Genomic DNA, 26,640 nt, shown 5'->3' with positions numbered 1-26,640 from the left:
AGAGGCCATTTCTGCCGGGCTGATGCTCACAACCACTCGCAGCTCATGCACCCTTGGTGCCAGCTCTCTACCTTCCAGCGCTTCACAAAGGCCCAAGACAGACAGGCTGCAGATGGTTCAGAGGACGCGGGGAGTCCTGCTGCCTCTGCCGGTCGCTCACTCTGCAGCCGGCTGTCTTTCAGCTGCTGAACTGCACCGACTTTGAGCAGGAGATTGATGAGGATGTGCTGGGCTTCCTGCAATTGCATCTGCAGAACCAGAGCTTGGCCATGCGCGACATGGCCATCACAGGCCTCGTCACGCTGTCTGAGAGACGCCACACAGTGAGCAGGGGGCAGCCGGGCAAAGTCAGGCCAGTGGCCTGGGGCTGGAGGTGGCGGGTAAGGCAGCGGAGGGAAAGGCAGCGGAGGAATCGAGAGCTCGGGAAGCTGCTGCCAGCTCCCCCACCGTCCTGTCGCTGCTACAGCCAGAGCGTTTGTGCCAATGCAGTCACTCCTTGCTTCACCCAAAGGGCCTTCTCTGTTTCATGTAGGCAAGAAGTCTGCAAGGCCTGCTGCCCGCACTCCTGGAGCACCTGCCGGGTGCTGACAGCACCTTCCGTGCCAAGGCCCTCACCATCCTCAGCCACGTGCTCCATCTCCTGGACAGCAAGAAGGCCAACCCCATCGCCCTGCAGCTTGCTGAGGAGCTCCGGCCACTCTTTGATGACGTAAGGCTGGTGGGAAAGGCGGGGGCTCTGCTGCCGTGGCTGTGGGGCAGAGGTGCATGGCCCAGGCAGGGGGTTCACACCAGGGCAGCGCATTTTGGGGACCGTCAGCAGGTGGGATGTGCCCAGGAGCTGCTGCCGACGGCCGGCCCCCATCTCCTCCTTGGCACATCTACCCAGGGAGCTCCTCTGCGAGTCAGCCAGGAGGTGACTGGTGGGAGTGTGGCCAGGGCCAGAGCAGCCCTTCCAGGCACAGACACCTCCACGGCTTGGCTCTCCCTGGCTGCCACGTGTTAGAGAAAGCCACTGTGTTGCGCGTCTTGGGGCTGGGGCCATTCTGTGCTGGTGGCAGATCTGGCCCACAGCTCCTCCGTGCAGAGGCTGCGTCAGCAGCAGTCATCTCCACAGCAGCCCCACTGACCCCCTTGCTCACCACAGCCTTGCAGCAGCCCTTGCTGAGGTCCTCCCATCTTCCTTCCCTCCAGGAGTCTACCCGTGTGCGAGAGCTCTCCATCCAGCTCTTTGGGCACGTGCTGGCAACTGTGGTGGGCCCCCAGAAACGGCAGATCCGGAAGCACGTGCACAGCAGCCTGCTCCCACTGCTTCTCCACACGCACGAGGCGATCTCAAGCGTGGCGCAGGTGTGTGGCCACAGTGGTTGCTCGTGTGGGGCCAGGAGTGCTTTTCCTGTTGGCCTGGTTTGCCCAGCAAGGCCCCAGCACTAGCGTCCCTCGGGGCTTCCCAGCTGTCCTTGCAGGCATCCTGGGCCAGGCTCTTGGCGAGCTCTCTTCTGCTGCCCCGAGATGGTGGTTGCCCCCATCTCTGCCCAGGGCATCAAAGCCCAACTCGCTCCCCACATGCAGCTTCCCATCACAGCCTGGGAAAGGCTCTGAGCCTTGCCCAGGTGCGGGGCATGCAGGATCTCCTGCCTGCGCTGCAGTGGCATCTCCCACTCTCTGCTGCTCTGCAGGCCGCTCGGGAAGCTCTCCTCGCTGCTGCTAAGCTCCTGAAGTGGAAGCAGCTCAGGCACCTGCTCGAGACAGCTCAGACGTGGCAGATTGGCGAGTGCCTGGTAAGGACAGCCCCAAGCCCCCAAGGTCTGGCCCGCAGAAGGCCTGCCCCCTTGTCCACACCCACACCCATTGCTGCGGGCTCTGGAGCTGCACATGCGCTCCCCTTCCTCCAGCACCCTGCCCCGGTGGGCTCTTCTCCAGGGCCCTGTCCCCACACTGCCCCCAGCATGCGGAAAGAGCCCTTGGCCCAGCCGGGCCTGGTGAGCACTAGGGCACCTCAGCCGGCCTGGGGAGCGCTCTGCCCTCTGCTTCCTCCAGACCTCGGTGCCATACGGCTCCTGACTGGGAGCCATGAACATCCTGGCATGGGAAGGGAGGGGAGGCGGCCCTGGCAGGAGGGCCTGGCCTGGCTGCGTGGGGAAGGTCTGCCCCAAGCCCTCGCCCTCGCCCTCTGCCCAGCTGGAGAGGAACAGGAGCAGAGCGGAGGAGTACCTGCGGCAGAGCCTGCCCTACTTGGAGAGCCCACAGGAGGCCTTGCGGGAGGCGGCCGTCAGGTTCCTCGGTGAGTCCCAGCCCCTGTGGGGCCCCTCTCTGTCCCAGGGCAGCTTGGCCCCAGTCCCGGCTGCTGCGCTGGCAGCAAGAACCTGCCCTGGGGCTGCCGGAGCCCTGCCTGCCTCAGGCAGGGCCTGCGTGCCCAGGGGCTGCGTGCTGACAGCGGGCTTTGCCATGGGCTGTGTACACCTAGGGCTCGTCGGACGGCACATGAGCGACCCGAGCGAGGAGAAGCTGCAGGACATCTGCCAGGGTGAGTGGGGGCAGCGTGGTGCTAGCTGCGGCACGGAGGAGGGCAGAGCCTGGGGAGCGAGCACTGATCCCCTGCTGGGCACCGGGAGGGGGCGAGTATTGCCGGGGCGCTTGGGGCATTTCTCAACTGCATCTTTCGCCAGCTGATCTCTTAGGCCTCCCTGCTGCCTGCGGGCGATGGGAAGGGCTGGCTGGGCTTGGCCCTGTCCGGGGGCCATGCCTGGGGTCTCCGCACACCCGGGGCTTTCATCTCTTCTCTCTTCCTTTGTATTGCAGCCCTTCAAAGCATGCCGAGTGACACCAGCCTCAGCATCCAGTCTCTGGCAAGCCAGACCATCCTGCTCCTGAGAGCTCCAGCGGAAAAGGCACCATCAGGGTTCACCCTTGGAGCACTGTGCTACCGGCTCCGGAGAGCGTGGAGAAGGTGGCGCCCTGCTCCGTGAGACAGCTCTCTTTGAGCAGAGCCAGAGCAGCAGTTCCCCTCCCAGGCTGCTCAGCCCATGGCGACCCCAGAGAGTGCTGCAGAGCCTGCGTCATGCCCAGCAGCTCCCCCTGCGTGAGCGAGCAAGTGTGCGGCAGGTCGTCATTGCCCCTCTGCTGCAGGCACTGCCTCCTGACATGTGCCGAATAAAGGGCTTGTGTGAATTCTCCTTAGTCTGGTTGAGCCTGACGGAGCCACAGCAGCATAAACGCGGTGTCCTCCCTTGCTGCGACAGCTTTTGCCTTTCGCTTAGACTCCAGAGTTGGAGCAGGCCTTCAGCTCTTCTACTTCCCTGACCGAGGACAAAGTGGTTGCCCTCCTCAGCTCTGGCAGCAGGAAGAATGCTGATTTTGGGGACGCGCCCTCTGGCTTGGGGTGCAGCTTCCAGCTCCTGGCCCTGGTTGCCCTCCTCCCAACGTGCGCTTGCCTCTGCCTCAGGCCAGCAAGGAACTGCCGCGCGAACATGCAGCTTTCATGGCGCTGCTCCTGGCCCGAGGAACTCTTCTCCATCCTCTCCTGGCAAAGCTGAGAAGCTGCGTCCATCTTGTGCTGGGGAGCATGAGGCTTTGCTTGCAGTCACTCCCTCAGCCCTGCCCAGAGAGGGCTGCTTGCTTGAAGAACACAACCATGAAGTCACCTGGAAATGCTGCCGAGCCTGGAGCCCTCCTGTAGGCAGCAGAGACTCACATCAGACCCTCTGCCAAGGAAAGGGGACTGGGAGGGACCCTGGGGGCAGGACTGGAGGCAGGACACTCTGAAGGCCCCTCGTTCCTGCTCCTCAGGGCAGGGGGCAATTGGCCTGGCCAATTCGGCAGCAGCTACAGCCAAGGGAGCAGCGCAGCACTCAGCGCGTAGCTTTTTAGGCGGCCAGGTGCCAGCTCACTGCCACCTGCCAAGCGCAAAGGTCCCATTCAACAGCGAAGGACTTGCTTGAACCCTGAACTCAAGCCAGACTCACCCATCCCTGCCGCACCAGCTGGGGACCCGTCAGCTCTCCATACCCTCCCGGTGTGTGCTCGGAGCACGCCTACAGAGGGTGGGACCAGAGACGAGAGACGGGCGCCCACCCTGGCAGGGGAGAGCCCTGCTCCTGCTCCCTCCCTTGTGCCGCTTGCCGCTTCACGTCCCTTTTCCGCAGAAATGTTTCACAACTGCAGCCGGCTACGTACAACAACAGAGGCACCTCAAAGACAGGTTGTCCTTACAGCCAGGCAAAACTGGGCAACTGTTTGGGGAATCGCACAGGTGACTGCTCTGGCAGACAGCTGAAGGGGTTTGAAGGAGAGGACACTGGCTGGGAGGACGCGGAGGCTCTGGCTCTGCCCTCCCTCTGGTGCTGGGCCAACCGCAGGTCCTCTGCTCGCCTTTCCAGGGCGCTGTCGCAAAGATGGAGGCAAGCGAGCCCTATCCGCCGCGCCAAAACCCACTGGAGAAACCCAGCGGGCGTATTTCTTCTTCCCTTCCTGAGGCAACTCTTGGCCAGAGCCAGCTGGAGGGTCTCCGGGTCGTGCTTCCCCGGGCCTCCGACTGCCCGATTGCTGCTCGAGAAGCAGACCCAGCGAAACCTGCTCCCGGTTGTGCCCCCGCTGAGAGCTGGGCGGTTCCCTTGGCCGGGTCTCGGGCAGGTGCCAGGTCACCAGGTCCAACACGCAACAGCAGGGAACGGATCAGGAGAGACACGCCAGAAAAGACGCTAGTGCCATCAGCTCTTCTTCTGGCTGGGGAAGAAGGGCAGGACATGTTGCAGGGTCACAGAAACCGGGCGCTGCAAAAGAGCAGCCTCAGAGGTGCCTGGTGGCGTTAACGTGAGCAGCGTGCGCCATCGTTCCGCTCCAGAGTGACCGCGACCTCTGGAAACGTTGGGGGCTTTTTCAGCAGTGGCGGCGCAGAGGAGGCAGCAGAGGCTGCCGGGCGCAGGGGGCGGCCATGGACCCGGCGGCCCCCAGCCCCATGATGGCCGGGGCAGCGGGGCCGGGGGCCGCGGAGGGCCTGGCTCCCCACCTCTCCCAGCCCCACACGCTGCCCCCCCACACCTGCCCCCCTCACCCCCCCACCTCAGGGCCGGGATCCCTCCCCCAGGGTTGCTGCAGCCCCACCCGGCGTTGCCTGGCAACGGCACCAGCTGCAGGTCACGTGGCCTCCTCCTGCCCCCCCGCCCCCGGTGCTGCCTAGCAACAGCGGCCCTTGGGCCCCCAGGGCTGCCCTGGCCTCTGCTGGGCCTCCCCTCCCGCCCTCCCTGAGCTGCTGCCTCCCTCCTCCTGCCTTCCCTTTCCATCCTTCCTTCCCTCCCCTTCTTTCTTCCTTCCCCCTCCTTCCTTCCCTCTGCCTCTCCTTCCTTCCCTCCCCCTTCTGCCTTCCCTCCCGCCTTCCTTCCCTCCCGCCTTCCTTCCCTTTCCGTCCTTCCTTCCCTCCCCTTCTTTCCTTCCTTCCCCCTCCTCCCTTCCCTCCCTCCTTCCTTCCCTCTCTCCTTTTCTCTCTCTCTCTTCCCTCCCTCCCTCTCCCCCTCCTTCTCTCCCTCCTTCCCTCCTTCCTTCCCTCTCAGCTGCAGAGGGGCTGCTGGGAGCCCTGTGCCTGCTGCTCTCCACCCTGCTCCTCCCACCACGGTGCCCCTTGGCCTCCCTGGAGCCACCACACAGCACAGCCCTGTCTCGCTGGGGGCTGCGGACATTTGTCACATTCCAGCAGTCTCGTGGCTCCTGTCTGCGTCCCACCCCTGCTCTGCCTCCGCCCTGCTGCCCGGCATGCGGCCCCATGGCACCGTTGTGCAGGCACCGCACAGCATAGGCTGCCTTCAGGAGTGAGGAGACGTCCCCCCAGCATGGCCCCCCAACAGCCCTCGGTGCCGTGGCCTCCACGGCCCTCCTGCTTTGCAACCTCCCCCCCATCCCCAGCCCCTGCCCAGCCCACCTTGAGGAAAGCAAACAGCCATGCTCCAGGGTCTGCTGGGGTCTGGGTCTGGAGAGAGGCCAGGCAGGACTGGCCATCCCACCATACAGGGGCTGAGCCCAGCAGGGAGATGGAGCTGGTCACATGCAAAGGTCACTCCTCACCACGACTGTGGGGAAAGGCAATGCTGAAAGGGGTCTGTGAGGAGTTTCCTGGGGCAGTTTCTCCTCTCTGTTCACACAACAACAAATTGGGCTGGATCTTTGCACTGAGGGACCCTGCTTGAGAGTCTCCATGGGCATGAGGATGGTCTACAGGCCCAGTAGACGCTCCCAGGACCTCCTCTGCATACTCCCTGCTAGCCCTGTAGAGGACCCAGCAGGGGGCTCATTCTCCTAGGGCTCACAGCTGGATGCCCAGTCCTCCAGCTGGGTGCAGAGCCCTGTCTGGAGGTGACTTTTGGGGTAAAGGCTAGCACGCGGCCTGGGGGAGATTGTCTCAAGACTGTGTGCTGGAGATAGGGCCTGAGGGACAGCAGCAAACTGATCTGGCTGCTGGGTCCTGCTTCCTTCAAGACAAGTGCTGGCACAGGGTCCCAGCCTTCCTTTTGGTGCCACCTGTCAAAAGTGATGATGACACTATGACCAGGGAAGGTGGGGAGAGTTATTCCTTCTTCAGCCACTTCCCAGGCCATACGGGAAGCCAGAACACCAAGGACTTCTGGCTCTGCAACGTGAACACACTTTAGTGTAGCCACAGTGTGACCATTGTCTTGGATAAAATGTCAGCATTTTTCTCTCCAAGACCATTTCAAGCCCAGCTCCACTTCCTTCTGATGTCTCCTCATCCCTCCTCTGACCTCAATAACTGTTCCTGCACCCCTTCCCCTGCTCTCCCGCAGGGTCTCGAGCTGGCAGTGCTGCTCTGGAGAGCGAGCAGACGGTGGGGCCACAGGGCCACGGGGGTGACTCTGCACTGGCCATGCTGGTGCAGGTGGGAAGCAGACCCAACCGAATGGGGATCCATGGCCTCTAATCCCTCCAGAGATCCAACACATGGTATTTCATTAACGATGACATGAATCACTCTCCCGTCTCCCTTCCCCGTGCCCCGTGCCCCGTGCCCCGTGCCCCGTGCCAGCTGGGTCCCCACTGCCTCGCCTGGGACTGCAGAGTCCTCCTGTGCCTGTGGATACCTGCGTTTCGTGCTTTCCCTTTAAGGGACTCCACCTTGGGGGACTTCTCATTTTGTGAGGCTCCTCTCGCTGCCCACCCCAGGCACACGCTGTCCCAGGAGAGCCCCTGTGCTCTCCTGGCACCTCCAGCTTCCCCTCCAGAAGGAGGGACATCTGACACTGTGCCCGAACATGTGCGACAGCCCCGGCTATGTACAACAGTGACAATCCCTCATCTCCCCTGTCACTGGACACTGAGGGGGGACTCCTCAATCCTAAATGCCTTGGTGTCTAAGAGATCATAACAGGATGATGAGCTTTTTGTTCCTGACCCCATGGACAAGGCTGCCCAGCAGGCCCTTGTGGGCTGCTCTCCTTGGGCCTATATTTGACACCAGCTCTGGAAGAAGCACCCAGCCTTCAGACATGGCACTGGCTAGAACTGCCTTTATTACCAAGATACTGTGAGGGAGCCAGCTCTGACCTGGCGTTAGACAGTTTTGCGTGGCCACCAGGTGAGACATGGCATTAAAACCGGGGTGAACTGCAAGCATTTATGTAGCAAAATGATAACAAATAAATTTCATCATCATCATCATAACAGTAACAATAGTAATAATAAAAATAAAATAAAAAAACAAAACTGAGTCCTGGTTTGGGACAGTTTGGGATTCAGTTGTTGAGAGCAAAGGCAATTTTAGCACTGCTGAAAAATGCCCATGCAATCACTTTCCTCAGGGCATCTCGGAGCTCCTTGTTCCTCAGGCTGTAGATGAGGGGGTTCAGTGCTGGATGCACCACTGCGTACAAAACAGCCACCACCAGATCCAGGGATGGGGAGGAGAGGGAGGAGGGCTTCAGGTAGGCAAATATTGCACTGCTGATAAACAAGGAGTCCACGGCCAGGTGAGGGAGGCACATGGAGAAGGCTTTGTGCCGGCCCTGCTCGGAGGGGATCCTCAGCACAACTGTGAAGATCTGTACGTAGGACAGCACAATGAACATGAAACATGCAAAAAATAAACCAACACTAACCACAACAACCCCAACTTCCCGGAGGCAGGATTGTGAGCAGGAGAGCTTGAGGATCTGGGGGATCTCACAGAAGAACTGCCCCACAGCATTGCTTTGGCAGAGAGGTATGGAAAATGTGTTGGCAGTGTGCAGGAGAGCATTGAGAAAGCCGCTGCCCCAGGCAGCTGCTGCCATTTGGACACAAGCTCTGCTGCCACCCAGGAGGGTCCCGTAGTGCAGGGGTCTGCAGATGGCAACGTAGCGGTCATAGGCCATGACAGTGAGAAGAGAAATCTCTCCTCCAAACAAGAAGGAAACCAGGAAGACCTGGGCAGCGCATCCCGAGTAGGAGATGGTCGTGGTGTCCGTGAGGGAATTGGCCATGGATGTGGGGACAGTGGTGGAGATGGAGGCCAGGTTGAGGAGGGAGAGATTAAAGAGGAAGAAGTCCATGGGGGTGTGGAGGCGGTGGTGGCAGGCTATGGCGGTGATGATGAGGCCGTTGGCCAGGAGGGCAGCCAGGTAGATGCCCAGGAAGAGCAAGAAGTGCAAGAGCTGCAGCTGCCGGGTTTCTGCGAATGCCAGGAGGAATTCAGTGACGGAGCTGCTGTTGGACATGTTGCTCCCTCCAGGCATGTGGGACTGTCCAAAGAAGAAAAGACATGGAGAAGTTAGGAGATGCTTTTCAAGAAACCCTGAAATGTTCTAGTTCTCATCCAACCCCCCGTACTGCCTCTCTCTTCACAGAGAGCATGTGTGTGCAGCTGCCTTGCTTGAGCTCCCCTGTGCACTGGCGGAGTGTGCTGTGAGGAGCAGAGGCCTCTGCCCATGGGCTCCAGGGCAGTCTGTCCATCCTGCTGTAGGGCAGTGGGGACATGGGAGTGGGGGTGACTAGCTCTGACAGTCACAAGGTCTGTCAGGTGAAAGCCACTGGGCAGGTGGAAGGAATATTTCAGCATCTTCACCACCTGTTCTGAAGAATGAGGGTTGAGGAACAGAGCTTTAGGGATTTCTTCCTAATGTTTATTTTCTGTGAGATGCCCCTGTGCCCCCTGGGCAGTCTTCCTCAAAAGGCAGAAAGTCTCAGCGTTTCTGCTGTGACTCCTGAGAAAGACCAATTCCCTGTCCCCGGGTGCAGAGGGAGGACAGCTTGTCTGTCTATTAGTCTTGTTCTCAGCTGTCCTGTGTTTGCAGCTCTTTGAGCTGCAGGATGGTCACTCTCATCTGTTGCCCAAAAAAGAATCTAGCCCCTGCTGAGAGCAGACGAGCCCAGGTCCCAAGTGTGGGTCTCCAACCTTCTCTCCCTTCCTCAGGGCACCAGAGCGACGTCTCCACACTCCCCTTTCTAGCCAAGCACACACACGGCTCTTTTCAGCTGCCCACATACAGCTTCCCAACACCATCTCCATACGCCCAGCATCTCTGAAGATTCTTCACAGCTCCCTCACACATCACAGAGATGGTGGTATGAGGCAGCGGTGCCCTTCTGGAGGGCAGCCCCAAGCCTGCCAGGACACCACAGGGAAATGGTCCAAGGACTGTTAGGACTGCAGATGGGCTCTCCTTACAGGACAGTCAGCTCCACTCCCCTCCCCACCCACTGCATTTCCTGGACCTGCACGGGTCAGAAGGGGGCTGCGGACACCTCACTCCCAAGCAGAGACCTCTGTGGCACAACTCGCAGGGCAGGGGTCTGAGCTGCAGCTGAAAACCCACCAACCCCAGGGAACCCGAGAGAAGAACAAGGGCAGCACGGAGAGGAGGGGAAACAAGGAGCAACACTACACTCCTGCTGCCACGGGAGGCAAGGAGAGAGGGACAGATGGGCAGTCGGGAAAGCCTTCACCTTCCCCAGCTGGGTGGTGACATTGCAGGGCAGTCACTCAGCCCCTTTGTCGGGCAGCACAAAACGGGGCCCGTGGCAGGAGAGATGCCCCTCTCCTCTGCTGCAGGTCTGGCTGCAGAGCGGGTGGCTCATGCCCTGGACTCCACGGCTGTGAGGGCAGAGGCTCTGCTGGGTGGGAGAGAAGACATGCGGGGCTGGCTCAGAGAAAGCTGTCTGCCTTGCAGGGACTGATCAACACTTGCCCAAACCCATCCTCCTGTGATGTTTCTGTTAGCAGTTCTCTCTCATTCCCAGCCCGTCTCTGCTGCCTGGCGCTCTCTCTGCTGGGAGCTCTTGCTCTCTCCCAATGTCTTTTCCCTGCTGGTTTTCACAGACCCCATCCCACCCTCTGCACACTCAGTTCTGCCCTACAGAAACCTGCCAGGACAGGGCACTGGGCAGGGGTATCTCTGTGCTCACAGGTCCCAAGGAGCAGGTCAGAAAAACCCTTATGAAGCAATAAAGGTGCTGCTGGGGCTGCCTGCAGGCTGAGGTGGGGTTGAAGGGGTTTGCTGAAGTTTCTCACAGACCTAGCGATCTCCAAGAGTGAAGGTTTGGGAATCCAAGTTACCCTGCAGTTACCCTGCAGCCAGAGACTTAGCATGCAAAGGGCTGTGCAGATTTCCCCCGCAAGGAGCTCTCCTCGCTCCTCCCACTCCACACTGCCTCTCACTTCTCTCCCTCTCGCCTCATCTCCTGTCAGCAGCAGCAGCAGGCAGTGCCCGGAGCCCCGCTGCTCTTGGCAGAGGAGCTGCTGCTGCCCAGAGCTGTCTCTCAGCCATGCTGCCTGGTTGCCAGCAGCTCCCTCGGTCTCCGGAGCCTGGCCCCGCTCAGGAGCAGAGGTCCAGCTTAAGGCATGAATTGCTCTGTCGCTTGTGCACCCTCTTCCTGGGAAATGTTCACTGCAGTCTACTGAAATCCTATCACCTATGGTCCCTTTCTGAACACTGAAGTTTGTAAACACTGATTCCTGCATTGCATTTTGTCTCATCAGAGGGTGGTTATTTGCAAGAGGTGGACCTGTCCCACTCTGGAAGACCTGATTCCCATCTCTTAAATAGGCAGAACACCTAGTCAAGGACAAGGAGGGAGGTCATTTTCGCATGGTTCAGGTATTGATTCCGATGAGTCAATCTGGGCATGGCATGACGGTTTTAGAAATCCCTGGGATGGGGTTGGATTCAGCTCTCTCCCATGAACTCCAGAAACACACAGGAGGTGGGATTCCCCTTGCCCAAGCTGAAGTGTGCACAACATGGCTGCCTGCAGGTAAGCCCCTTGTCTACGCTGCCATTGTAACCACTAGAGATGGAGGGTGGGAGTCAGTTGCTCACACACAAACACCTGGTGACATTTGAAGAGACAGAGGTGGTGCAAGGCATGTGCCAGTGTCTGCTGGCTCTGATGGAGCAACTATGAGACCTACATCCTTCTAGAACCCCAGGTGGGGGCCAGCTGAGGAATTTCCCAGGCCATATGAAAGGACACTAGATGCCTACTACGACTAGAGCTCCACTCATTCTTAAGCTGAGACACAAGCAGATCCCTACACTGCAAACAGCTGATGTAGTGCAGTGCAGGTGCTTGATTTAATGACAAAAGTAGGCCTGCAGTCCAGGTCAGGTTCCTGGGGCAACCCAGACAGCCATATGTCTCCTGCAGAAGCAGCATGGGACCTATAGGAAAGCCATGTCCTTTTGGAGGGGTTGCTGGGCAAGTGCCTCAGCGCACCTCAGCTTTCCTACCTGGACAGCACCCACAAAGCACAACAAAGCTCCATACTGACAGTCTGTAAAATTGGCAGGCATCTCTGGACCCTGGCTTGGCTAAACAGGGAGCTCAGGCCTGAGCTCCAGGGTCACAAGGCAACACAAGGATAGGGGAAGAAAGGAGAGGCTGCAAAGGAGGAATTTGGAAATACTGTCCAGTGAAGAAGGGATGGTGTTAGGGAAGCCCAAGCTGCCCTAGCATCGACCCCTGCAGGGGATGTCACGAGCCTGAAGGAGAGCTGCTGCTGCTTCAGTAACAGTGAAAGAGTAAAGAAGGAAAATGTGGGCTCACTGCTGCATGGGGCAGGGAATCTAGGAACAGCAGATGGAGATAGGTGTGAGGAACTGAACGTCGTCTTGGCTTCAGTCTTCACCAGCAGAGTCTCCTGGGCTGTTGTGCGTAGTAGAGTCAGGACTCCAGGCGAGAATACCAACCCACAGTGCCCGAGGGCTGAGTGCAGGAAAAAGGATTATGTTGTGCCTATCTTCAAAAGAGGCCACAAGGACAAGCCGGGGAGCTGCAGGCCGTTCAGCCTCACTTGAGTGAGGAGTGTGTCCTGGAGCTATCCATCTTGGATCACATTTCTGGGTACACGAAGGTGCCTGGAAATAGTCAGCACGGATTTACTGAACATAAATAGTTCCAGACCAACGTGATTGCCTTCTGTGATAAAAGACCTGTACTTGTGGGAGAAGAAAGAGTAGGAGATGTCATTCACCATGATTTTAGCCAGACTTCTGGCACTGTCTCCCCCAACATTCTTGTATCCAAGGGAGGCCTTACAGCAGGCTGGCTAGACATTCAGATGGGTGAAAAACCAAGTGGTTGGATGATGGAGCTCAGAGGGTTTTTGTGAGTGGGTCAGGCTTTACCTGGAAGCCAGTGACAAGTGGAGGGTGCAGGGGTCTACACTGCAACCCAACCTGTCTGACAGGCTCATCAGTGGCCTGGAGGACACACCTCTTATCCCAGTTGCAGATGACAGCTAATGGGGCAGAACAGTCATGTGCCTGAGGGCTGCCTTTCAGAGGGAGCTTGGCAGGTGGGAAGAATGGGCTGTCAGGAACTCTGTGAAATGCAACAAGGACAAATGCCCTATCTTCACCTGCGATAGACCAACATCCTGCAGTGACACAGGCTGGGGAGTTCTGGCTGGGCAGCAGCTCTGCAGAAAAGGACGTGGCGGTCTTTGTGGGCAGCGAGCTTGATGTGAGGCAAGAGTGTTCCCTGGCAGCAACGGAGGCCACAGCATTGTGGGCTGCATGAACAGGAGCACAGCCAGGAGAAAGACGGAAGTGATGATGCCCCTCTACTCAGCACTTATCCGAACCCACCTAGATACATCATCCATTCAGGCCCCCCTGGAGAAGAACGCTGTTGATGACATGGAGTGAGTTCAGTGTCAGAACCTCAAGGTGTTTGGGGGCTGGAGCACTTGCCCTGGGAGGAGAGGCTGAGAGTTCAGGCCTTGTTCAGCCTGGAGAAGGGAAGACTTTTGGAGGAAACTCATCACAGCTTCCCAACTCAAGCTTCCCACCAGTAAAGAACCAGGGCTCTTTACAGAGATTCCTGGCAGGACAATGAGAGGCAACAGTACGAAGCTGACACAAGTGCAGCTAAAATTGGATTTAAGGGAGAAAAATCAATCTTGGGCCTGGAAGGTTTTCAGGTCAAGGTTTAATTATGAGGGACTGCTTGTCCAGAACAGGCCCTCTTCACAGTCTACAACACCTGCACATTACAACACGATGCCCAATGAGTGTGACACATGCAGAGAGACGTGGCATGGGGGTGATTGCACTGGCTGAGGGTGCTGGAGTTGTTGAGCCTGGAGAAGAGGAGGCTTTGGGCAGACCTAAGAACAGCCTGCCCATACCCACCAGGAGGTCGTCAAGAAGATGGAGGCAGGCCCTTCATTGTTGTACACGACAGGAGGAGGAGGCCCAATGGGCATTAGCTGAAACAAGAGGTTCAGGCTGGGGATAAGCAAAAATGTTTTACCCCTGCAGACAGTGGAACACTGGGGCAGGTTGCCCAGAGAGGTTGTGCCATCTCCATCCTCAGAGGTTTTCAAGTCCTAAATGAACGAAGCCCTGAGCAACCTGGTAGGATCTGATAGTTGACCCTGCTGTGGGAAGGAGATTGGGCTAAAGACCTCCAGAGGCCCCTTCCACCATGAATCCTTTTGCATTTTCTTCCACCCTGTGTCTTCTCATGTTGACCACAGGGAGAAAACTGCAGCTTCCCTGTGACCATGGCAGTGTGTCAGACAGAAGTAGGAGCAGATCAACTGCATGTTTCTTGTCCTGCTCTGGTTAGTGTCATTCAGATTCAGGAGTGCTTTGCAGGTACCCGCAGTGAGCACTGATTTTTTTTTTCTTTTCCTTCACCTTTTATTGCATTATGCCCTCTTTTCCACCTGACAAGGTGTTCTCTTTTACCATCCTGATGCCCGCCCATGCAGTCAGCACACACCTATTTCCTAATCTCCACTGGCCCTGCTTATACTTCCTTTGTACATTCATTGGGCCTCTCTGAGATGGTGTCCGTGGTGATTTCTACCTTTGTCAGCAGCTCCGTTAAACTAGCACCTCCTTTTATTATCCACAGTGTCCCGCAATGCCTCATGCTGTTATCCTGTCAGAGGCACAGCAAGACAGGACGAGCCATCTGTACACGCACATTAAGAGCTGACACAAAGGAGCCTGAGTCCAGAGCGGCCTTGAGAAACTTGGGGTTTTGTCCAACATAAACCTCCTGAAGTTGTGCAAGGAAACGCGGCTAGTCCTGCATGGGGGAGGAAATGTTGACCTGTTGGAAAGTAGCTCTGCCGAGAAGGACCTGGGAGTGCTGGCGGACAACAAGTTAAACATGAGGCAGCAGTGTGCCCTTGTGGCCAAGAAGGCCCATGGTATGCTGGGGTGCATTAGGCAGAGTGTTGCCAGCAGGTGGAGGGAGGTGATCCTGCCCCTCTCCTCAGCCCTGGGGAGGCCTCACCTGGAGTACTGTGTCCAGTTCTGGGCTCCCCAGTACAAGAGAGACATGGCACTCCTGGAGAGAGTCCAGCGGAGGGCTACCAAGAGGATTAGAGGGCTGGAGCACCTCTCCTAGGAAGAAAGACTGCAAGAGCTGGGCCTGTTCAGCCTGGGGAAGAGAAGCTTGAGAGGCGATCTCATCAACGTGTACAAGCATCTGAAGGGGGAGTGTCAAGAGGATGAGGCCAGCCTCTTCTCCGTGGTGCCCAGCGACAGGACAAGAGGCAATGGGCACAAACTGAACCACAGGCAGCTCCATCTGAACCTGAGGAAAAACTTCTTCCCTGTGAGAGTGACAGAGCATTGGAACAGGTTGCCCAGAGAGGTAGTGGAGTCTCCTTCGCTGGAGATATTCAAAAGCCGTCTGGATGTGATCCTGGGCAATATGCTCTAGGTGACCCTGCTTGAGCAGGGAGGTTGGACGAGATGATCTCCAGAGGTCCCGTCCAACCTAAACGATTCTGTGATTCTGTGATTCTGTAAAACGCTGTGCATCAGGGCAGGCTGAGAGCTGACCGTCAGAGGAGTGACCCTGAGGAGAAGGGCCTGGACATGACAAGGGATGCCATAGGAGCCAGCAGTGCATGCTTGCACTAATGAGGCCAGCTGCATATGGGGCTGCTTCAGGAAGACCATGGCCACCCAGGCAAGGGCAGTCCCCATCCCCCTTGACTCAGCACTGGTGTGGCCACATCTGGAAGAGTGTGTCCCCGTGTGGGCTGCCCAGTGCTGGAGGAATGGGGAGGACCTGGAGAAGGTCCAGGGGAGGTCTCCCAAGATGGGGGTAGGGTCCTGAAGCACAAAGCCTGTATGGAGGGGCTGAGGGATGTGGCCTTCTTTAGCCTGGTGAAGGGGAGGCTAAGGGCATTCCAGTAGGAGCCTGTGAGTGCTTGAAGGGTGGTTTCAGAGGTGATGGAGAGTTTCTTGGTAATAGGAAATAGCAAGAGAAGGAGAAAGAGACAAAACAATTATGAGATACATTATGAGAAGTTCAGGCTGAACTTTTGGAAACTGGGATGTCACTTGTGCTGTGGTTCAACAGGACACCCAGAGGGAGTTGGTGGGGAGCCCCTGGCTTTGTGTCTGGATGAAAAGCAAGAGAGGGCAGAGAGCCATCAGTAAAGGTGGTCAGATGGCTGGGGGAGAGCAAAGTGGGGAAGCAGGCTGGGTGTCTACAGGCTGCAGGGACACAGACACAGGAGGGGGACAGCACAGGGCAGCCTGGGGTGGAGACGACTGAGGGCACTGCCAAGGCTGAAAGCCTCCGACAGGACGGAGGTCTTTGTGCTCTTGGCTTTCTCTGGTGTCTGCCACTGAGGCCAAGGAGACACTGTGTTTCTGACGGCCCCAGGTCCTCATTACGTCCCCACCCTCAGAGAGCCCAGGAGGTGCTGTCTCATCCTGCACGAAGTCTTGCACACCCCCACCCTCTCCCTGCCCCCACAAAGAGCCCTGAGCCAAGTCGGAGCGAAAGCACCACCCTGTGCAGGGGCTGGGTGTCAGTGCTGGCCCATGCTGTCTGATAACACACAGCAAGGTGGACTTGGTGTCACAGCCACCTGCACATTTCCTTTGCCAACCTGTAACAAGTGCCTCCAACTTTCTGCTCTCCTCAGCCCCTGGGAGGCTTTGTTGGTAATGGTCCTCAGGGGGACCCATTAACACTCCCCGAAACTTGGGATTTAATTCTGACTTTAACTTCTTCAGTGTTTTTCTCAGTTCCCTCTCAGTATCTGAGGTTCATGGGCTCAGCACCACATACACTCGAGGGGGGATTAAAAGGTCAGAAGCCCTAACAAGCCATGCCACTCCCCAGCATTTTCTTGAGGTCTCAGTTCTTGTGAGGCTAAGTGGAGAGCTCTCAGGAGGGCACTTACAAGAGGAAGATTTCAATGAGCGACCAAAAAAAAATCGGATGCTGGCTTTCACAGTTTTCTTCTTTTTTCAGCCCCGAGAATCCCTGTTATCCACATTGCTGGATTCCTATTGATTCAGAGGGTCTCCTAATGAAACCTGGATGTGTAGGAAAGGCAGGATTTCTGGTACGGGACATGTGTGGACAACCCTCCTCCTCCCCTCCCCAGCCCGGCCAGTTCTCCCATCAGCCCCTGGGGACCTACTTCGCTCTTGTTAACATCGAACCCTTTTCCACTCGCCTCTGTAGCTGAGTGTTATAGCTCCTGTGCCCCAAGTCCCACCTGCTTCCCTTAGAGAAGTGGATGTTATCGCTAGGCCACTCTTCTTCATTTTTGAAGGGTCCTGGAGAACAGGAGAGGTGCCTGACGAATGGAAGAAAGCCCATGTCACTCCAGTCTTCAAAAAGGGTAAGAAGGAGGAGCCAGGAATCTACAGGCCTGTCAGCCTCCCCTCCATCCCTGGAAAGGTGATCCTGGAGGTCCTCACTAAGCATGTGGAGGACAAGAAGGTGATCAGGAGGAGTCAGCATGGATTCACCAAAGGGAAATCATGCTTGACCAAGCCTTCCAGGACAGTGAGGTGGATGGAGAACTGGCTGGATGGCCGAGCTCAGAGGGTTGTGGTCAGTGGCACAGTCTAGCTGGAGGCCTGTGGCTAGTGGTGTCCCCCAGGGCTCAGTCCTGGGTCCAGTCTTGTTCAATGTATTCCTCAATGACCTGGAGGAAGGGACAGAGTGCACCCTCAGCAAGTTTGCTGATGATACTAAACTGGGGGGAGAGGCTAACACACCAGAAGACTGTGCTGCCATTCAGAGGGACCTGGACAGGCTGGAGAGGTGGGCGGAGAGGAACCTCCTGAAGTTCAACAAAGGCAAGTGCAAGGTCCTGCACCTAGGCAGGAATAATCCCATGCACCAGGACAGGCTGGGGGTTGACCTGCTGCAAAGTGGCTCTGCAGAGAAGGACCTGGGAGTGCTGGTGGACAACAAGTTAAACATGAGGCAGCAGTGTGCCCTTGTGGCCAAGAAGGCCCATGGTATGCTGGGGTGCATTAGGCAGAGTGTTGCCAGCAGGTGGAGGGAGGTGATCCTGCCCCTCTCCTCAGCCCTGGGGAGGCCTCACCTGGAGTACTGTGTCCAGTTCTGGGCTCCCCAGTACAAGAGAGACATGGCACTCCTGGAGAGAGTCCAGCGGAGGGCTACCAAGATGATTAGAGGGCTGGAGCACCTCTCCTAGGAAGAAAGACTGCAAGAGCTGGGCCTGTTCAGCCTGGGGAAGAGAAGCTTGAGAGGCGATCTCATCAACGTGTACAAGCATCTGAAGGGGGAGTGTCAAGAGGATGAGGCCAGCCTCTTCTCCGTGGTGCCCAGCGACAGGACAAGAGGCAATGGGCACAAACTGAACCACAGGCAGCTCCATCTGAACCTGAGGAAAAACTTCTTCCCTGTGAGAGTGACAGAGCATTGGAACAGGTTGCCCAGAGAGGTAGTGGAGTCTCCTTCGCTGGAGATATTCAAAAGCCGTCTGGATGTGATCCTGGGCAATATGCTCTAGGTGACCCTGCTTGAGCAGGGAGGTTGGACGAGATGATCTCCAGAGGTCCCGTCCAACCTAAACGATTCTGTGATTCTGTGATTCTGTAAAACGCTGTGCATCAGGGCAGGCTGAGAGCTGACCGTCAGAGGAGTGACCCTGAGGAGAAGGGCCTGGACATGACAAGGGATGCCATAGGAGCCAGCAGTGCATGCTTGCACTAATGAGGCCAGCTGCATATGGGGCTGCTTCAGGAAGACCATGGCCACCCAGGCAAGGGCAGTCCCCATCCCCCTTGACTCAGCACTGGTGTGGCCACATCTGGAAGAGTGTGTCCCCGTGTGGGCTGCCCAGTGCTGGAGGAATGGGGAGGACCTGGAGAAGGTCCAGGGGAGGTCTCCCAAGATGGGGGTAGGGTCCTGAAGCACAAAGCCTGTATGGAGGGGCTGAGGGATGTGGCCTTCTTTAGCCTGGTGAAGGGGAGGCTAAGGGCATTCCAGTAGGAGCCTGGGAGTGCTTGAAGGGTGGTTTCAGAGGTGATGGAGAGTTTCTTGGTAATAGGAAATAGCAAGAGAAGGAGAAAGAGACAAAACAATTATGAGATACATTATGAGAAGTTCAGGCTGAACTTTTGGAAACTGGGATGTCACTTGTGCTGTGGTTCAACAGGACACCCAGAGGGAGTTGGTGGGGAGCCCCTGGCTTTGTGTCTGGATGAAAAGCAAGAGAGGGCAGAGAGCCATCAGTAAAGGTGGTCAGATGGCTGGGGGAGAGCAAAGTGGGGAAGCAGGCTGGGTGTCTACAGGCTGCAGGGACACAGACACAGGAGGGGGACAGCACAGGGCAGCCTGGGGTGGAGACGACTGAGGGCACTGCCAAGGCTGAAAGCCTCCGACAGGACGGAGGTCTTTGTGCTCTTGGCTTTCTCTGGTGTCTGCCACTGAGGCCAAGGAGACACTGTGTTTCTGACGGCCCCAGGTCCTCATTACGTCCCCACCCTCAGAGAGCCCAGGAGGTGCTGTCTCATCCTGCACGAAGTCTTGCACACCCCCACCCTCTCCCTGCCCCCACAAAGAGCCCTGAGCCAAGTCGGAGCGAAAGCACCACCCTGTGCAGGGGCTGGGTGTCAGTGCTGGCCCATGCTGTCTGATAACACACAGCAAGGTGGACTTGGTGTCACAGCCACCTGCACATTTCCTTTGCCAACCTGTAACAAGTGCCTCCAACTTTCTGCTCTCCTCAGCCCCTGGGAGGCTTTGTTGGTAATGGTCCTCAGGGGGACCCATTAACACTCCCCGAAACTTGGGATTTAATTCTGACTTTAACTTCTTCAGTGTTTTTCTCAGTTCCCTCTCAGTATCTGAGGTTCATGGGCTCAGCACCACATACACTCGAGGGGGGATTAAAAGGTCAGAAGCCCTAACAAGCCATGCCACTCCCCAGCATTTTCTTGAGGTCTCAGTTCTTGTGAGGCTAAGTGGAGAGCTCTCAGGAGGGCACTTACAAGAGGAAGATTTCAATGAGCGACCAAAAAAAAATCGGATGCTGGCTTTCACAGTTTTCTTCTTTTTTCAGCCCCGAGAATCCCTGTTATCCACATTGCTGGATTCCTATTGATTCAGAGGGTCTCCTAATGAAACCTGGATGTGTAGGAAAGGCAGGATTTCTGGTACGGGACATGTGTGGACAACCCTCCTCCTCCCCTCCCCAGCCCGGCCAGTTCTCCCATCAGCCCCTGGGGACCTACTTCGCTCTTGTTAACATCGAACCCTTTTCCACTCGCCTCTGTAGCTGAGTGTTATAGCTCCTGTGCCCCAAGTCCCACCTGCTTCCCTTAGAGAAGTGGATGTTATCGCTAGGCCACTCTTCTTCATTTTTGAAGGGTCCTGGAGAACAGGAGAGGTGCCTGACGAATGGAAGAAAGCCCATGTCACTCCAGTCTTCAAAAAGGGTAAGAAGGAGGAGCCAGGAATCTACAGGCCTGTCAGCCTCCCCTCCATCCCTGGAAAGGTGATCCTGGAGGTCCTCACTAAGCATGTGGAGGACAAGAAGGTGATCAGGAGGAGTCAGCATGGATTCACCAAAGGGAAATCATGCTTGACCAAGCCTTCCAGGACAGTGAGGTGGATGGAGAACTGGCTGGATGGCCGAGCTCAGAGGGTTGTGGTCAGTGGCACAGTCTAGCTGGAGGCCTGTGGCTAGTGGTGTCCCCCAGGGCTCAGTCCTGGGTCCAGTCTTGTTCAATGTATTCCTCAATGACCTGGAGGAAGGGACAGAGTGCACCCTCAGCAAGTTTGCTGATGATACTAAACTGGGGGGAGAGGCTAACACACCAGAAGACTGTGCTGCCATTCAGAGGGACCTGGACAGGCTGGAGAGGTGGGCGGAGAGGAACCTCCTGAAGTTCAACAAAGGCAAGTGCAAGGTCCTGCACCTAGGCAGGAATAATCCCATGCACCAGGACAGGCTGGGGGTTGACCTGCTGCAAAGTGGCTCTGCAGAGAAGGACCTGGGAGTGCTGGTGGACAACAAGTTAAACATGAGGCAGCAGTGTGCCCTTGTGGCCAAGAAGGCCCATGGTATGCTGGGGTGCATTAGGCAGAGTGTTGCCAGCAGGTGGAGGGAGGTGATCCTGCCCCTCTCCTCAGCCCTGGGGAGGCCTCACCTGGAGTACTGTGTCCAGTTCTGGGCTCCCCAGTACAAGAGAGACATGGCACTCCTGGAGAGAGTCCAGCGGAGGGCTACCAAGAGGATTAGAGGGCTGGAGCACCTCTCCTAGGAAGAAAGACTGCAAGAGCTGGGCCTGTTCAGCCTGGGGAAGAGAAGCTTGAGAGGCGATCTCATCAACGTGTACAAGCATCTGAAGGGGGAGTGTCAAGAGGATGAGGCCAGCCTCTTCTCCGTGGTGCCCAGCGACAGGACAAGAGGCAATGGGCACAAACTGAACCACAGGCAGCTCCATCTGAACCTGAGGAAAAACTTCTTCCCTGTGAGAGTGACAGAGCATTGGAACAGGTTGCCCAGAGAGGTAGTGGAGTCTCCTTCGCTGGAGATATTCAAAAGCCGTCTGGATGTGATCCTGGGCAATATGCTCTAGGTGACCCTGCTTGAGCAGGGAGGTTGGACGAGATGATCTCCAGAGGTCCCGTCCAACCTAAACGATTCTGTGATTCTGTGATTCTGTAAAACGCTGTGCATCAGGGCAGGCTGAGAGCTGACCATCAGAGGAGTGACCCTGAGGAGAAGGGCCTGGACATGACAAGGGATGCCATAGGAGCCAGCAGTGCATGCTTGCACTAATGAGGCCAGCTGCATATGGGGCTGCTTCAGGAAGACCATGGCCACCCAGGCAAGGGCAGTCCCCATCCCCCTTGACTCAGCACTGGTGTGGCCACATCTGGAAGAGTGTGTCCCCGTGTGGGCTGCCCAGTGCTGGAGGAATGGGGAGGACCTGGAGAAGGTCCAGGGGAGGTCTCCCAAGATGGGGGTAGGGTCCTGAAGCACAAAGCCTGTATGGAGGGGCTGAGGGATGTGGCCTTCTTTAGCCTGGTGAAGGGGAGGCTAAGGGCATTCCAGTAGGAGCCTGGGAGTGCTTGAAGGGTGGTTTCAGAGGTGATGGAGAGTTTCTTGGTAATAGGAAATAGCAAGAGAAGGAGAAAGAGACAAAACAATTATGAGATACATTATGAGAAGTTCAGGCTGAACTTTTGGAAACTGGGATGTCACTTGTGCTGTGGTTCAACAGGACACCCAGAGGGAGTTGGTGGGGAGCCCCTGGCTTTGTGTCTGGATGAAAAGCAAGAGAGGGCAGAGAGCCATCAGTAAAGGTGGTCAGATGGCTGGGGGAGAGCAAAGTGGGGAAGCAGGCTGGGTGTCTACAGGCTGCAGGGACACAGACACAGGAGGGGGACAGCACAGGGCAGCCTGGGGTGGAGACGACTGAGGGCACTGCCAAGGCTGAAAGCCTCCGACAGGACGGAGGTCTTTGTGCTCTTGGCTTTCTCTGGTGTCTGCCACTGAGGCCAAGGAGACACTGTGTTTCTGACGGCCCCAGGTCCTCATTACGTCCCCACCCTCAGAGAGCCCAGGAGGTGCTGTCTCATCCTGCACGAAGTCTTGCACACCCCCACCCTCTCCCTGCCCCCACAAAGAGCCCTGAGCCAAGTCGGAGCGAAAGCACCACCCTGTGCAGGGGCTGGGTGTCAGTGCTGGCCCATGCTGTCTGATAACACACAGCAAGGTGGACTTGGTGTCACAGCCACCTGCACATTTCCTTTGCCAACCTGTAACAAGTGCCTCCAACTTTCTGCTCTCCTCAGCCCCTGGGAGGCTTTGTTGGTAATGGTCCTCAGGGGGACCCATTAACACTCCCCGAAACTTGGGATTTAATTCTGACTTTAACTTCTTCAGTGTTTTTCTCAGTTCCCTCTCAGTATCTGAGGTTCATGGGCTCAGCACCACATACACTCGAGGGGGGATTAAAAGGTCAGAAGCCCTAACAAGCCATGCCACTCCCCAGCATTTTCTTGAGGTCTCAGTTCTTGTGAGGCTAAGTGGAGAGCTCTCAGGAGGGCACTTACAAGAGGAAGATTTCAATGAGCGACCAAAAAAAAATCGGATGCTGGCTTTCACAGTTTTCTTCTTTTTTCAGCCCCGAGAATCCCTGTTATCCACATTGCTGGATTCCTATTGATTCAGAGGGTCTCCTAATGAAACCTGGATGTGTAGGAAAGGCAGGATTTCTGGTACGGGACATGTGTGGACAACCCTCCTCCTCCCCTCCCCAGCCCGGCCAGTTCTCCCATCAGCCCCTGGGGACCTACTTCGCTCTTGTTAACATCGAACCCTTTTCCACTCGCCTCTGTAGCTGAGTGTTATAGCTCCTGTGCCCCAAGTCCCACCTGCTTCCCTTAGAGAAGTGGATGTTATCGCTAGGCCACTCTTCTTCATTTTTGAAGGGTCCTGGAGAACAGGAGAGGTGCCTGACGAATGGAAGAAAGCCCATGTCACTCCAGTCTTCAAAAAGGGTAAGAAGGAGGAGCCAGGAATCTACAGGCCTGTCAGCCTCCCCTCCATCCCTGGAAAGGTGATCCTGGAGGTCCTCACTAAGCATGTGGAGGACAAGAAGGTGATCAGGAGGAGTCAGCATGGATTCACCAAAGGGAAATCATGCTTGACCAAGCCTTCCAGGACAGTGAGGTGGATGGAGAACTGGCTGGATGGCCGAGCTCAGAGGGTTGTGGTCAGTGGCACAGTCTAGCTGGAGGCCTGTGGCTAGTGGTGTCCCCCAGGGCTCAGTCCTGGGTCCAGTCTTGTTCAATGTATTCCTCAATGACCTGGAGGAAGGGACAGAGTGCACCCTCAGCAAGTTTGCTGATGATACTAAACTGGGGGGAGAGGCTAACACACCAGAAGGCTGTGCTGCCATTCAGAGGGACCTGGACAGGCTGGAGAGGTGGGCGGAGAGGAACCTCCTGAAGTTCAACAAAGGCAAGTGCAAGGTCCTGCACCTAGGCAGGAATAATCCCATGCACCAGGACAGGCTGGGGGTTGACCTGCTGCAAAGTGGCTCTGCAGAGAAGGACCTGGGAGTGCTGGTGGGCAACAAGTTAAACATGAGGCAGCAGTGTGCCCTTGTGGCCAAGAAGGCCCATGGTATGCTGGGGTGCATTAGGCAGAGTGTTGCCAGCAGGTGGAGGGAGGTGATCCTGCCCCTCTCCTCAGCCCTGGGGAGGCCTCACCTGGAGTACTGTGTCCAGTTCTGGGCTCCCCAGTACAAGAGAGACATGGCACTCCTGGAGAGAGTCCAGCGGAGGGCTACCAAGAGGATTAGAGGGCTGGAGCACCTCTCCTAGGAAGAAAGACTGCAAGAGCTGGGCCTGTTCAGCCTGGGGAAGAGAAGCTTGAGAGGCGATCTCATCAACGTGTACAAGCATCTGAAGGGGGAGTGTCAAGAGGATGAGGCCAGCCTCTTCTCCGTGGTGCCCAGCGACAGGACAAGAGGCAATGGGCACAAACTGAACCACAGGCAGCTCCATCTGAACCTGAGGAAAAACTTCTTCCCTGTGAGAGTGACAGAGCATTGGAACAGGTTGCCCAGAGAGGTAGTGGAGTCTCCTTCGCTGGAGATATTCAAAAGCCGTCTGGATGTGATCCTGGGCAATATGCTCTAGGTGACCCTGCTTGAGCAGGGAGGTTGGACGAGATGATCTCCAGAGGTCCCGTCCAACCTAAACGATTCTGTGATTCTGTGATTCTGTAAAACGCTGTGCATCAGGGCAGGCTGAGAGCTGACCGTCAGAGGAGTGACCCTGAGGAGAAGGGCCTGGACATGACAAGGGATGCCATAGGAGCCAGCAGTGCATGCTTGCACTAATGAGGCCAGCTGCATATGGGGCTGCTTCAGGAAGACCATGGCCACCCAGGCAAGGGCAGTCCCCATCCCCCTTGACTCAGCACTGGTGTGGCCACATCTGGAAGAGTGTGTCCCCGTGTGGGCTGCCCAGTGCTGGAGGAATGGGGAGGACCTGGAGAAGGTCCAGGGGAGGTCTCCCAAGATGGGGGTAGGGTCCTGAAGCACAAAGCCTGTATGGAGGGGCTGAGGGATGTGGCCTTCTTTAGCCTGGTGAAGGGGAGGCTAAGGGCATTCCAGTAGGAGCCTGGGAGTGCTTGAAGGGTGGTTTCAGAGGTGATGGAGAGTTTCTTGGTAATAGGAAATAGCAAGAGAAGGAGAAAGAGACAAAACAATTATGAGATACATTATGAGAAGTTCAGGCTGAACTTTTGGAAACTGGGATGTCACTTGTGCTGTGGTTCAACAGGACACCCAGAGGGAGTTGGTGGGGAGCCCCTGGCTTTGTGTCTGGATGAAAAGCAAGAGAGGGCAGAGAGCCATCAGTAAAGGTGGTCAGATGGCTGGGGGAGAGCAAAGTGGGGAAGCAGGCTGGGTGTCTACAGGCTGCAGGGACACAGACACAGGAGGGGGACAGCACAGGGCAGCCTGGGGTGGAGACGACTGAGGGCACTGCCAAGGCTGAAAGCCTCCGACAGGACGGAGGTCTTTGTGCTCTTGGCTTTCTCTGGTGTCTGCCACTGAGGCCAAGGAGACACTGTGTTTCTGACGGCCCCAGGTCCTCATTACGTCCCCACCCTCAGAGAGCCCAGGAGGTGCTGTCTCATCCTGCACGAAGTCTTGCACACCCCCACCCTCTCCCTGCCCCCACAAAGAGCCCTGAGCCAAGTCGGAGCGAAAGCACCACCCTGTGCAGGGGCTGGGTGTCAGTGCTGGCCCATGCTGTCTGATAACACACAGCAAGGTGGACTTGGTGTCACAGCCACCTGCACATTTCCTTTGCCAACCTGTAACAAGTGCCTCCAACTTTCTGCTCTCCTCAGCCCCTGGGAGGCTTTGTTGGTAATGGTCCTCAGGGGGACCCATTAACACTCCCCGAAACTTGGGATTTAATTCTGACTTTAACTTCTTCAGTGTTTTTCTCAGTTCCCTCTCAGTATCTGAGGTTCATGGGCTCAGCACCACATACACTCGAGGGGGGATTAAAAGGTCAGAAGCCCTAACAAGCCATGCCACTCCCCAGCATTTTCTTGAGGTCTCAGTTCTTGTGAGGCTAAGTGGAGAGCTCTCAGGAGGGCACTTACAAGAGGAAGATTTCAATGAGCGACCAAAAAAAAATCGGATGCTGGCTTTCACAGTTTTCTTCTTTTTTCAGCCCCGAGAATCCCTGTTATCCACATTGCTGGATTCCTATTGATTCAGAGGGTCTCCTAATGAAACCTGGATGTGTAGGAAAGGCAGGATTTCTGGTACGGGACATGTGTGGACAACCCTCCTCCTCCCCTCCCCAGCCCGGCCAGTTCTCCCATCAGCCCCTGGGGACCTACTTCGCTCTTGTTAACATCGAACCCTTTTCCACTCGCCTCTGTAGCTGAGTGTTATAGCTCCTGTGCCCCAAGTCCCACCTGCTTCCCTTAGAGAAGTGGATGTTATCGCTAGGCCACTCTTCTTCATTTTTGAAGGGTCCTGGAGAACAGGAGAGGTGCCTGACGAATGGAAGAAAGCCCATGTCACTCCAGTCTTCAAAAAGGGTAAGAAGGAGGAGCCAGGAATCTACAGGCCTGTCAGCCTCCCCTCCATCCCTGGAAAGGTGATCCTGGAGGTCCTCACTAAGCATGTGGAGGACAAGAAGGTGATCAGGAGGAGTCAGCATGGATTCACCAAAGGGAAATCATGCTTGACCAAGCCTTCCAGGACAGTGAGGTGGATGGAGAACTGGCTGGATGGCCGAGCTCAGAGGGTTGTGGTCAGTGGCACAGTCTAGCTGGAGGCCTGTGGCTAGTGGTGTCCCCCAGGGCTCAGTCCTGGGTCCAGTCTTGTTCAATGTATTCCTCAATGACCTGGAGGAAGG

This window comes from Struthio camelus, chromosome 23 (genome assembly GCF_040807025.1).
Source record: "Struthio camelus isolate bStrCam1 chromosome 23, bStrCam1.hap1, whole genome shotgun sequence".
NCBI lineage: Eukaryota > Metazoa > Chordata > Aves > Struthioniformes > Struthionidae > Struthio > Struthio camelus.
This window is presented reverse-complemented; position numbering follows the sequence as displayed.